This window comes from Girardinichthys multiradiatus, chromosome 15, assembly GCF_021462225.1.
Source record: "Girardinichthys multiradiatus isolate DD_20200921_A chromosome 15, DD_fGirMul_XY1, whole genome shotgun sequence".
NCBI lineage: Eukaryota > Metazoa > Chordata > Actinopteri > Cyprinodontiformes > Goodeidae > Girardinichthys > Girardinichthys multiradiatus.
This window is the reverse complement of record NC_061808.1, coordinates 11349054-11358779: the sequence shown is the minus strand read 5'-3', so window position 1 is coordinate 11358779 and position 9726 is coordinate 11349054.

Here is a 9726-nt window from a genome sequence, read left to right as displayed (position 1 = left end):
GCCTATCTCCAGCAGTCTATGGGCGAGAGGCAGGGTACACCCTGGACAGGTCGCCAGTCCATCACAGGGCAACACACAAACAACCACGCACACACTCATTCATACACCTAAGGGCAATTTAGAGATACCAATTAACCTAACAGGCATGTCTTTGGACTGTGGGAGGAAGCCGGAGTACCCGGTGAGAACCCACGCATGCATGGGGAGAACATGCAAACTTCATGTAGAAAGACCCCAGGCTGGGAATCAAACCAAGGACCTTCTTGCTGCAAGGCAACAGTGCTACCAACTGCACCACATTTAGTGGTACCAACTGCACCACATTTATGTGGGCTGCACATAAATGTTCCTTTCTGTAGAAAATCACACCCACAACATGATTTTGCCCCCTATCTGTACTTCATGGTTGGGATGTTGTTATTAGGCTTGCAAGCTTCCAAGCCTAATAACAACATGTTTGGGGTTTGTAAAATGAATAAATACTTTAAGAAATACATGTTTAAAAAAACCATTATCTGTTTTATTATTTGGTGTCATAATTGACCTTAAACGGGAAAGCTTAAGTATGATTTAATTTCAATGCTTAAAAGAAAACGGTCAAGTGTCTGTTTATTTAGAGTGTGTATATTTCAGATTTTAATGTTATAGTGGTGGAGTTAATGCTCATTTCTAGAGGAACACATTGATTAAAGGATTTGTAAAACTAATAAAACACCTTTTCTGAGTTGATTGGGAAGCTCGAGTTTCCGAAGCCTTCCTGGACACAAAGCAATGTTGGCAGCAATGCCTGCATGGTTTTCATTTTCCCTCCACAGGACTATGAGCTGATATTGGCAGCATGGAACAGCCTTTTATTTCAGTGCCACTGCTATTTTTACCCTCCATCCGTTAAAGCTCCTTCTCTCTCCAGAGAGTTCTGGGAATGAGGGCTTCAATCCCCACGCTGCAGCTGGTAGTATCTGTATTCAAGCCTCTGTAGTTTCATCCCACCAGTTCCCCTACCAAGAAACACATATACAGTAACTATAAGTAGTAAAATGCATTTATATAATGCTCTTACTCTGTTATGATTTGAATAACAGATTTTCTCTTTCTGTGAGAATTTGGATGTTTCTCAGTCCCTTCTTTTGTCCCATCGGTCTCGTTGGTTAAATTGCCGTAAACGATACTCTTTTATGCAGGATAATAGATTGTCTTCTACTGTTCAGCTTCTACTGATCATTCCCTCATCCCCTATGCCAACCCTTCAGAGGCCACCTTCTTTTCAACCCTGCAGCCTCCCGTTTCTGTCTTCTTCCTCTCTCCCGCTGCTTCATTTCAAGAGTTGCTGAAGTAAAGGTTTATTTGGGGTGAACAAAACTTTTAGATAGACAAGAAAACACTCTATACAAAATTATTTAGCCTTCTCACATTAATTTACCACATATGGTCAGAACATTTTGAGTAACATTGTTATGTGACTTGTTGAGTAAAGATAAATGTAAATTTAAAGTAAAATTGTAAATGTTTGAAAATTTCAGAGAATCTGATGATCGATCTTAGCAGCAGACCAGGAAGGGATCTGGCAAACAGGAGAAAAACGTTATAGCTGCTCTATATATTAGTGCTTAGGTGAGAATTCTAGTTTTAACTTGCTTAAGCTAAGAGGTTACCTGTGCAGGGGAAGGAACGAAGTTCAAGGGATGGCATAGGAAAATGGTAAAAGGTTAGTATCCAAATTGGTTTCTTCTAACATGTTTGCTAATCACCTATGATTTGTTTGTTGTTGAGGGGAACAGTCAAGGGAGTATACATAAGTGAGAGGAAGCAGTAGGATGAGTAATGGACTTTTGGGGATTAAGGTAAGTGTTAATTGTTGTGGTCTGAATCAGGAAGCACCTTGAGGATATAAGTAAGGCTTCAGCAGAGGCTAAAGTCAAGTTCCAGGTATGTTGTTCTACAGCAGATGTTAATGGCTCTCAGGCCAAATCCTGCCTTTTAGATGTCCCAGACAGGCCTGCAATGGTCAACAGAAAGTCGAAAGTTAAACATGTATAAAGTATATTTTTTGCACTCAAATCCCAGTTTGCTATTACTTAAAAAAAAGTTTTTTATTCTCTTACTATTTTATGCCTTTGTATTTTAAGATCTCATACCCAGCTTTTTGGGAAAGAACAAGAATTGTATGTCACAGAACATTTTGTGAAAACCATTATTCTTATACCAAGCAGGGGGATATTTTATACACACTTTGATAACTGTTAGCAGTAATTGTCTATAATCTTCTTCTAATCTATTGTCTGGAAATGTAGTTTTGTGACTCCAATAAAGAAAATATACCAGCAGAAGGGTGCTTAAGAGTTATTTTGGTTTTAATCAGTGGTCCTAATCTATGACTTTTTTTGTAATAGAAACTGAGCCAAATGGGTCTAAGAATAAGAATAAATGGAAATGGGATGTAACAAACAGTCTTTAGAAAAAAATATAATGGAATTTTTTATGCATACAGTATAAGCAATTTATGACTATTAACCTCCATAATTCATATAAATACTAAACTGTGAAGGAAAATAAATACTGATCTGCAATGCTTTAAGGAACTGGTTTAGAATGATTTTATTTCATGTAATAAATAAAAATAAAAAGGGACAATAATTATAGTGCATGGAGTCTTACTGCACTATATGCCACCACCTGACAGATTATTACTAAAGGTCCCAGAGATGGTTGGAATCAATAGCATTCATTTCAGTTTCCTAATGTTGTGCAGCAGGTAAAAGGGGTGGAGGTCAGACTCCTGTACTCAGGGATTATTGCTTGAAATATTATTATCAGACTAAACATACAGTAAAATACAATTGTATTGTTCAGTTGGAATGACTACTGATACCAGGAGCAGGCAAAAAGTATTATTATTATTTAAAAGATTATTTTAAATATATTGTTTTAGAAAAACTGAGTTCAGACAATGAACCAGCCTTTAATAACAATCACTATCATGTGGCCCTTTGAGGAGATGCATTAAGGAAATCACTGTGAATAAAGCAACCAGAAGAGCTAGATAACAGGAACCAAATTGGACGTTCTGGCACCACCGAAGAGTCCTATTGGTCCTTTTAAGGTGTGGCTTCATGAGATGATTCTCCCTCAGGGAAATTTGGAAGCATTGTAGGGAGAAGGATAGAAAAGACAGCAAAAGAAAAAGTTACAAACAATCACCACCATGATAAAGAATGGTTTCTCATTGACAGAGCTTGGACCCTCCTAAAAAAGCTCACCTTTGTTTGTTTCATGCAGTTTCAAGAATTGGATAAACCAGGCTATATTAAAAGAATCCTCTGCTCTTTTCTACATCGGCTTCATATTTTTTCTATTATCTGCCACAATGAGCCTGCATTGCTTTATTAATGTGATTGGCAGGCAAATCCAAAATAATGCATTTCTATCTTGGTCTTACTGCATTAGCACTGGACCTAGGAATAAACCTAATCAAATCAAAACATGCCATTTATTAATTCACAACTCCTAATATAAAGTGGAACTAAACAAATAAAATCTTGAGTGCACAGTTCCTGAATTTCTGTTCTTGCATGGAGCTGACTTTCGCCTGACTTCATGAAACTACTGAAACAGCAGACTGCACTCTTGACTCTGCTGAATCTCCTTCAGTCATTATGCATAAGTGCTAATAGGCCTGCAGCAAATGTTGTAACTAATTCTAGCTGCAGTAGCTAAAAAGCTCATTATCTCACTTTGGAAAAGTCCTGCAAAAAACTACACTTGAGGTGAATTTTCTATAATCCAACTGAATAATTAAAAAATTGTTATGTGGATTCACATACTAATGTGATTCTATTGCAAGTAAGGACATATACTCATAAAATGTGACATACATGTCAAATATTTAGTTACTGTTCCTTATGTTTCTCAATATTTTGACTAAACTTTATTTAATTAACACATTACAGAATCATGAATCAGGATTGGGTAATGAAATCAGTCATTGTTTGCCCTAATACAATCCAAGGGGGAAACGAAATTTATTAAACTGAAAAAAACAGGAAAGTGATTCAGGATACAGCTGCTACATGTGATTTTTGACCCTCAATGTGGCATTGTTGTAATTTTATGCCTTTGAAAACAAACAAAAGGCTTTTATCACTGTTCTGCTGAGTCTACAGAAGCAACATTTCAAACAAATCATCTCATCTTTTGCAGCTTTAAAAGCCAGCTGCTTCTGTTAGCATCAGTTTATCAGCATGATATTAGCTATACTGGACAGGACCTGATGCTGGCCGAAGGAGTTTTACAATTCACAACATCCAACACATCTGTTTCTTAGAATACACAAATAAAAAGGCTCCTGTTTATGTTTATGCATTATATCTGTCATCTCTGTGACCTTCATCGTTCAGCTGTCCCAACAATAGCAACACCATCTGTCTTTGGCAATTTACCCAGAGGAACAGACTAATGCAAACATATATCACTAACCTTTTATCAAGCCAAGCTCACATGCCACCGACATTTAATCGGTGGCATTGACGTTCTCTTTCTGCCTCCTCACTGAAGAAAACATTTCCCTACCTCCCTAATATCAGGGATGTTCTCAATTATTTGCATCAAAGAAGAACGCAGCACACTGACGGGAGACTTTGTGGACACTTCATCTTCAGGAACTGTATAGATGGTTCATTTATGCCCAGACCCATGTTTTCTTTTCCTTTGTGTGACATTTGAGAAGAGGCTGCACCATGTATGTCTTTTAAATTATTCTGTATGCATGTACATTACCTTTTTTCAAAAATCTAGAATTTGTTTGTAACATCGAACAGATTATTGAGACATCAAAATGCTTAGGTGTTTTCCCACACAAAATAAATGTATCACTGATTCCAAACTGTGCTAGTAACTGATTTTCAAATGAAAACTGAATTTTGTATGCCAAAAAGAAAAACAGAATAAACAAAAATAAAATTCTATTAGAACAACCCTTTGAACTGGAACGTCTGTGTGTCTTGTGTAAGATGCAGATAATAAACGTCTTCATGACTTGTGTAAGATGCAGATAATACATTTTGACAAATGTACATACAGATAATACATTTTGAAAAAAGTATTTTAAAAGGTAAATTGTTTTGTATTCCATTATCCAGAATGTAATCAAAACTAAAATCTGTTATATACATACATCCTGCTGTCAGGAACCAGCCTTGAGTATCTTTTAATGTGTTTTCTTTGTTTCTATCTTTTTTTTATATTGCATCTGCATATGTGACCTCTCTTTTTGATAAATTCTTGTTTACCAAATTGTCTGTTTCCAATTTTTACCACTGCTTTGGTGGTACAATTTATTGCTGGATTTTTATACTCTGTATTGATTGATGCATGTGCTGCAAGAGAGAAAACTGTCCTATTGCATTTGTTGCATTGCAGCTGTGTGGAACAGTTAAGTATGAAAAGCATATGTGTATATAAAGAGTTCAAAAAGCTGCTTAATGAACAAAAAACTTCTAGTGGTGCCAAAAGATGTAAGTAATGTGTTGATATGTTAGCATATGAAAATTCAACTTGCATGCTTTTAAATTCAGCCAAAAGTAACATGAAGTAAATCACCTGGGAAAATCTTTCTCACTGAAATGTAACATAATCTTTTAAAACGCTGAATTCACAGTTTTAATGTTTGTGACATGCCTACTGATGTGTGCCCATATTATGTGTAATATGTTTTTCTTTAAATGCTAAATAGCTTTGGATGAGAAGTTATCTTGTTTTCAGTAGCGTGTGTTTTATTATCGCAGATAACAACAGTGTTTCACCAGTAGGTGGAGCATGGAGACTGAGTTGCTTATTGCTCTGTCATTTCGCCAGTACTTGTTACAATTGTGGGGGCTTGTCCGGGATCCACTTCCTGCCAGACCAAAGCAAGTCCAGTGATACAGACACGGTGGACCTTATGCATCCCACCATTCATCTCAGCGGATAAGGAATCCATCCTACCCTGTCCACTGGTGGAAAAAAGTGTCCAAGTATATCAACTGCCACAGTATGGCAACTGCAATTATCCTGTCCAGAAACCGACTCTTCAAATAAATGAAGGAGTTCATACAGGACCTGTTGTTTAAAAACTGGATTGTAAAATCCAGGTCCCTGCAAGCAGCGATTGTGTACATAAGAAAGAAAGACAAAAGACAGCCTGCAGTTATGTATTGATTATCACCTTCTGAAAAAAAGGACAATGCCTGATCAACACCTGCCTCCCAGGACAAATGAAATGACATACACCTTTGGTGTGGTTTATTATCTTAGAACATCACCCAAACCTCCCAGTTGCCTTGTTGTGTGGGTTAGCTACAGACAAAGGGCTAGATACATCTAGAGGATACATGGCAAAATAAGCTGAGCAAATGTCATAAGCTTACAGGATTGCCAGTGAAAGAAGCAAGATGTCCAAGGCAAAAGGGAAAGTAACTTATGACAAGATAGCAAAACGAGTAACTCTGCAACCAGGGGACCGAGTTCCAGTCTGGAGCATCTGTGAATGTGAAGGGCCAGGCAAATTACGAACATACTGGGAGAGAAAACTGGGACAGCCAAGTGTACATCATCTTTCCTGAATCTGGCGACCAGAATAAAACCAGAATGCTGTGTCACAACCTCCTTTTGCTGGTCAGTGACCCACCTGATGAAAATACACTGCACTATACTAGGTTGGACCCTGCAAGAAAACAGACCCCCAAACAAAAGCAAGGAAAATGCACAGGCACATAGGCAAATGATGGTGAAGCCTCTGATTCAGATGATGACAGTTCCAGATACTTGCTTAGGGTACCTGTACAAAGAATGGAGCAGAGGTGTCTTACTCTCAACAGAATCTACTCTGCCTCACATAACTTTGCCACAAATTCTTGTAACAGCCTGTGAAACTGTAGGGAATGGAAATCAGACGCCAACTGCAAACTTACCTGAAGCCATCCTGATGTCTGTAAACACAGCACCTAAACAAAGCATTGACAAAACTACCTGTTTGCACCAGAACCGTGGAAGAGGAGGAGTTAAATCAACCCTCAGAGTCTGAAACAGATAGTCATCCCATTATCCCACCTGTTGAGCATGGTCAGACAGAGGTTAGAAGGTCTACACATGATTGATGACCATTATATTTTCTGACATGTAATTCATTGGAAGAGCCATCAGCACACAAATCTAAATGCTGTTTTTGCCCACCCAATGCGATATTCATATTTGCCAAGTTCACCTTTGTGTGCACTGTGTTCAAATTCCTTTTTGTATTCTCAGGTTCCATGCCACCACTATAAGTACCACAATCCAGTTTTGTATATTTCACCCAGAACGCTTTGGTGTTTAATAAGGATTAAGTTAGTGAGAATCTTTGTAGGGGGTGTCTGGTTAATTTTTGTGGTGTTTTTTTTTTTTTGTAGGGTAAATGTTATGTGAAATGTCTGGCCAATTTTGATGTGTCCTAAATGACCACTCCAAGTTCCTGCAAGACTAAATATATTTTGGTTGATTTCTCATATCATGGATTACTCTTAGACTGCTTTAAAGGAGACCAAAAAATGTTATGGACCTAAGTTATACAGTTGTATTTTTTTTTATCACTGTCACATATTTTCTTGTTCATTGCACATTTGGGAACATGTTTAGGACCTTTAGGACTTCTTAACTTATATTTTTACAGGGTACATTGAATATTACATCTTTTGTGTATTACTGCTTAGTATTATGTGGTCAACTCTTCCCTTTTTTTTTTTTTTTATTTTGGTCCCTAAAACTGAAAACAGCTTCCCAAACCATAAGAACAATCAATACAAACTCTTTCTATGACAGGTGTCAGACATTTCATTCATGCACTAATTTCACAATTATTATTTAAGTTAAGGCTTCTTAGCTGCCATACAATAATATGATATAATGTTTGTTTTAATAACAAAGGGTAAATGGAATAGCAGATGATCTCCTCATCAGTTGAAATGTATTTATTTAACCCCACATGAAAACAATGTCTAAAAGATCCAAAAGAGGCTATAACAAGCTTCTTTGTTGAAGCCAAAAAAGATATTGCAGTGTGTTTTTCAGCTTCTTACATTTTTCTCTTGATCTTATGCAAAGCACTGCACAAATACCATGCGCGTCTCGTTGCAACACCCTGGTAATAATTCCAGACATACCTCTGGAGGTCCCACAGGTTTTTGTTGCTGCTTGTTGTTAGCAGCCCATCTTTGTGCCTGTTAGTATTGCAAAGTAGTTGCTTCTCAAGAATGTTGACAGCAGACAAAGGCAAAATGTGTAAAAAGCCAGCTTTGGCTTTGACAGACAGAGAATAAAGAGACCAAACAACAAAGGATGCAGTTTGATTATTGTTCAGCAGTTATTTGGAAATAACACAACTTCTGGCAGTCGGCAGAAGGAAAGAAAAATATATATAGACTTGTAGTACAAGAATGTACCACTTGCCTTGTCTTGTATTTTCCTACATTGTTATCTTCAGCTTTTTTTATATGAGAGGTCATATCCACTGGGATTGGTTTTTGAGTTCATCATTGGCTTGTGACCCCTGTTTATTTATTTTTTCTTCACTTCTGGTAGAGCTCTGACCAAGAACAGCACCAAAACACAGGCCTTTCCTTTTCTTTGTACTGTGGTGTTAAACTTGTGATACCGTGTTGTCCCTGCAGATGTAGGGGATTCTTGTAGTGAAATGAAAGTTTAGCTTAAAGCTAAACTCCTGTCTAATGTGACTACATTGCATAGATTTCATTGTGCCTCCTGCTCATCTGACCGCCATGGTATTCAGGGCTTTCAGCTGATCTTTTTACTTTAAATAAAATGTATTTTAATTTTTTTATTATAATGTGTAAATGTCTAACCATTAACTTAAAATGTCCTAAACACGCTTAAAAGACAATGTTATGAGGTTCACTGGACTGTTAATGACAGCACTTACTCCAATTATAGCATGCTGTGCGCCTGTGTGAACAAAAGCTGCTTCTGTTCAGCCCTCCCACCTAAAATCGTTACTTCAGCGCCCTCGTTCCACTTGTCTCTTTCATTAATGAGGGCCACATTAATTGCTGGTCCATAGTGAGTTTCTCTCGAGCAACTTGGAAAGTTAATAACCTTGCCTTGTCACAAAAAAATCCCCACTATTATTAAATATTAGTCTCCTTTTATCTACACTGCACTGTTCTTATTAGTGCTAGGCAACCACATCTTTTTGGGTTTAGTTTTCCACCTCCCCTGCCGTTTTTACTCCTCTTATCATCTCTCTTGGCCCTCCTCTTCTCATTCTTCTCCTTTTTTTTTAATTTCTGCCTTCCCAATTTTACGATAAATTGGATGGCAGGCAATTAAATGAGTTGTCGGGGGGCTCGCTGACAGCAATTACAAGGTGTGTAGGAATTCATGTGGAGACAAGATGCCTCGCTCTTTTGATTTCTAGACAGATGTCTCATTTTCTCTCATCCAGTGTTGAGAGTGAGTGCAGACAGGGGAGGGAAAGAAAAAGGAAGTAGACAAAAAAAGTTCAGCAAGAGCTAAAAAGAGATGAAGCAGGAGACTGGTGGATCGAGAGGAAGAAAAAGAGAGAAACAAAAGTGAAATAAATGGCAGAAGCAGATTATTCAAACCCCTGTTTGGGAGATTGTAGCTGGATATTGCTTTTATACAAATTGCATTCAGAGAAAGGAGTAAATGGCTCTTGTTGAAAACTATAGCCAGAAACAG